The following is a 4,540-nucleotide window of genomic DNA, read 5'->3' on the forward strand; positions in this document are numbered from 1 at the left end:
TGACGTCATCGCAGCCCCATTCTGATTGGACAACACATCGAGACGGGCTGTGTTCCAAATGGAGTTGAGGATTTAGACTTAGACAACCTTTATTGTCATTCAGTCTGCAACAAGAAGTATATACAGAACGAAATTTCGTTGCAATTTGGCTCAGCACAGAATTAAATATGAAGTGTATTAAATTAAGTTATGCAGCAGCAAAAAATATTATAAAGTGACCTGTGGAATTAGGAAATGTTCAAGTTATAAACAGTGGCGGATTTAGCAAATTGGGGCCCCAGGCGAAGGTATGTATGGGCCCCCCCTCATCCGATCCGAAACAAAAAACAAAACAAAACAATGTACCGACTGTATGGTGGATAGGCAGGTAAAGCTAATCTATAGGGAAGTAAAGGTTGGAGAGGAGAAAAAAAAACATTCCCCTTTAAACCCTGCATACGCTTCTTTACTCCAAAATGAAGATGGAAAGCAGAGAACACACAAAGTGTAGCACTACACAATATGGAACCCAACAGAGAACAAGATTTCAGATAACATCTGTCTTTGCCAAAATGCCAGGAAAACCAGTACTGTTTATTTTTTTTTAAAGATCAGAACATTTCAAACATTCTATAAATAAAACTATGTACATGATTGTGTGTGTTTGTGTGTGAGTGAGTGTTTCTCTGTGAGTGTGAGTGAGTGAGTGAGTCAGTGAGTGTTTGTGTGTGTGTGTGTGTGTGTGTGTGAGGGGAGGTAAGAAGTGTGGACTGAGGAGAGATGAGGTGGCATTTGGCTCTAAGCAACTCCATATCCATGTGAATGTATGTGTCAGTGAGTGAGTGAGTGAGAGAGAATGAGACAGTGTGTGAGAGAGAGAGAGAGTGTTCTGTGTGTGTGAGACAGAGAGGGTGAGTGAATGAGAGAGTCTACGAGAGAGAAAAGAGAGATTGTTCTCCACATCACAGAGTCCTACTTGTTGATGTCTTCTCACAGGTCTTCACACGTACATGACGCACAGCCAGATGTAGGAAAATGTAAAATAATAATGATAAAAAAAACATTGTCACCAACTAACAGTATGGTCATCATCATCGGTGTCAAAATGGCCATCACTGGATAACTCTTCCACCTCATTTGTGTCAACGTTGACACTGTCGGTGATGGAAGGTGGCAACAACATGTCTTGCTTGATGTTATCCTCCTCAGCTAGTGCCACTTCACAGCAGCTAGCTGCTGCTGCTCTACCGGCATCATGTTCAATGTTTTGAATGACGTTGACGTTGTTGTCGCGGTCTCTATTGCTAACAGTAGTTGTAAAAAAGTTTCTCAACTTAGGCAGCATTGTCACATATTTCTCAGCGTCTTTTCGCTTTTCTTTTTTTGATCCGCTTGGGTAACTCCTTTTCATTTTCGCGTTGTTCAGACTCCAGTCACTATGTGTTTACCTTTCGCGCTGCACTGCGCAGCGTTATGGACTAGTCCATTTCATTGTGAAAGTATGGGGTGTATGTGTAGGGACAGATAACCATGAACTGGACATTTTAACTACTACTTCAACGTATTTCTTAGGAATATTAGTAAAATGTACCATACTTTTGAAGTGTTCATGAATCATGATAAGGGGCTTTTTCTTTTTTTTTTGAGGTTGGTTGGGGGCCCCCCTACTACAACCGCTGGTGGGGGGCCCCAAGCAGCCGCCTACCTATGCCTCTATGGTAAGACCGCCCCTGGTTATAAATGTCTGTGAAGATTCTCAGTCATCCAGGTCATAATAAACTGTGGGTGGTAAAAGAGAGCAACTGGACTTGCTTGAAGATTCTTGAAGACGTTTCACCTCTCATCCGAAAGGCTTCTTCAGTTCTGTCTGACTAATAGGGAGTATCAGGTATTTATCCTCTCATGGATGAAAAGCTCATCTAAGGTGTCATTGAGTCATCCTGTTGGTGTGGGTCACTGGGGGCTGGATGTGAATGGCCTCGAGAGTCGTTAGGGTGATCAATGGATTGCCCGTTAAGGTGATCAATGGAATGCTGATTCTCTCTGTCCTATGAAACCTTGAGGCGGGACCCCACCAGTTGTTACAAAAAGAAAGTTGTTAGCTGCCTGCAACAACTAAAAAAGGACCAAGCCATCAACCGATATCTGTACTACAGATTGTACCCTGGGGAAGCCGTTCCTCTCATATACGGACTTCCCAAGATTCACAAGGAAGGAGCTCCACTCAGACCTATCATCAGCAGTATAAACTCTGTCACCTATAACATTGCCAAACGACTCCTTCAAGACAGCACCTTACTAGATAGAACGAACCTCACCACAGACCAGATTTGCACCCTGCTTGACCTCTGCCTGACTACCACTTATTTCCAGTTTAATGAAAGTTTCTACAGACAGAAGCATGGATGCACCATGGGCTCACCGGTGTCCCCTATTGTGGCCAATCTTTACAGTACATGGAAGAAGTGGAACATAAAGCTTTGACCACTTTTTCAGGAGTTGCTCTCAGCCACTGGTTCAGATATGTGGATGACACCTGGGTTAAAATCAAAAACCCATGAAGTGGAAGCCTTCTCTAAGCACATCAATGCAGTGGATATCAACATCAATTTCACTCGGGAGGATGTCAGTGGGAATAATCTAGCCTTCTTGGATTGTGATGTACACATTAGACAAGACAGAAGCCTTAGCATCGAGGTCTACCGGAAACCCACACACACAGACCAGTACCTACTCTTTGACTCTCACCACCCACTGGAATACAAATTGGGGGTCATTAGGACCTTGCAACACAGGGCTCAGAACATCCCTACAATGGTAGAGGGAAAAGAGAAGGAGCAGAATCACATCAAGAAAGCACTTCAGAACTGCGGGTATCCCAACTGGTCTTTCTTCAAGAGTAGAAAAAGGAACATAACAGACAAGGAGGATAACAGGAACAAATGCAAGAACATTGTAATTCCCTACATTTCTGGTCTATCTGAGAAACTCAGGAGGATCTTCTACAAACACAACATTCCGGTACATTTCAGACCCAGTAACACCCTGAAGCAGAAACTGGTCCACCCTAAGGACAGAATAGCCAAACACAAACAGGACAACGTAGTGTATACAATTCAGTGCAGTGAGGAATGCATGGACTCGTATATTGGGGAAACAAAACAACCGCTTCACAGGCGCATGGCTCAACACAGGAGAGCCAGTTCCTCTCTGCTGTCTACCTTCATCTTAACAACAGAGGACACTCATTTCAGGATTGCAACGTACGCATTTTAGCCAGAGAGGATCGTTGGTATGAGCGAGGAGTTAAAGAAGCCATTTTTGTCAACCTGGAACGGCCATCACTGAACAGAGGTGGGGGTCTAAGACATCATTTATCAGCCACCTACAATGCAGTCCTTGGCACACTTCCCAAACAACTGAATGCACACCAAAACCCAGCTGTTTTCAGTGACTCACAGGAGGACAGAGAGAATCAGCATACCATTGATCACCTTAACGGGCAATCCATTGATCACCCTAACGACTCTCGAGGCCGTTCACATCCAGCCCCCAGTGACCCACACCAACAGGATGACTCAACGACACCTTTTGCCGCTTTTCCACTACCAACGCAGCTGAGTTGGGCTGAGCCATGCCGTGCTGAGTCAAGCTGAGCGGGGCTGTTGGAGTTGCATTTCGACTACAACCACGCTGAACCATGCTGGCTGGAAGTGGGTGGACACATTGGGTGGAGTTACCGAAAGTGGGTGGACGTCACGTGATGTCGTTAGGTGGCGCAAACAGTGACATCAGTGATCTTTTAAGCGGTAGTCTCACGACCCGGATAGTAAACAATAAACATGGAGGACATGGAGTCATTAGTGTTGCTGGTCTTGGTGCTGTGGCTTGTTGTCACCGACAACGCCAACAGATACTGGCAAGAGCGTATAGATGAGGCGAGGCGCATAAGGCTTCAGAAATTCTCGTAATTTGTAATTCTTCTTCTTCCGGGTTTACGGTGTTTACAGATCCCAGCATGCTCGCGGGGCGTGTGTGGGCATGTGAGGACACTCCTCCTCACCAATCAGTGCACAGGGGAGTGTCTCCTCACGCCCCTAGCCCCACTCGGCTCGGTTTGGCTCACTCCAGCCCCACTCCAAAACCGTGCGAGTTTTGGGTGCTGAGTAGGGCTGAAGTGAGCTGAGTCGTGCTGCTCTGAGGTAGTCGAAACACGAGCCGTGTCGGGCTGAAGTGAGCTGAAAAAGGGTAGTGGAAAAGGGCCATTAGATGAGCTTTTCATCCATGAGAGGATAAATACCTGATACTCCTGATACTCCTGATACTTCTTCAGTTCTGTCTGATAGTCAGACAGAACTGAAGAAGCCTTTCGGATGAGAGGTGAAACGTCTTCAAGAATCTTCAAGCAAGTTCAGTTGCTCTCTTTTACCACCCACAGTAAAGTTATAAATAGAAGTTTAGAGTTTGAATTTGGACTTCAGCAGTCTGGTGACCTGGGGGGAAAAAGCTGTTCCAGAACCTGGTGGTCCTGCACCGAATGCTGCGGAACCTCTTTCCAGAG

This window comes from Neoarius graeffei, chromosome 12 (genome assembly GCF_027579695.1).
Source record: "Neoarius graeffei isolate fNeoGra1 chromosome 12, fNeoGra1.pri, whole genome shotgun sequence".
Classification (NCBI taxonomy): domain Eukaryota; kingdom Metazoa; phylum Chordata; class Actinopteri; order Siluriformes; family Ariidae; genus Neoarius; species Neoarius graeffei.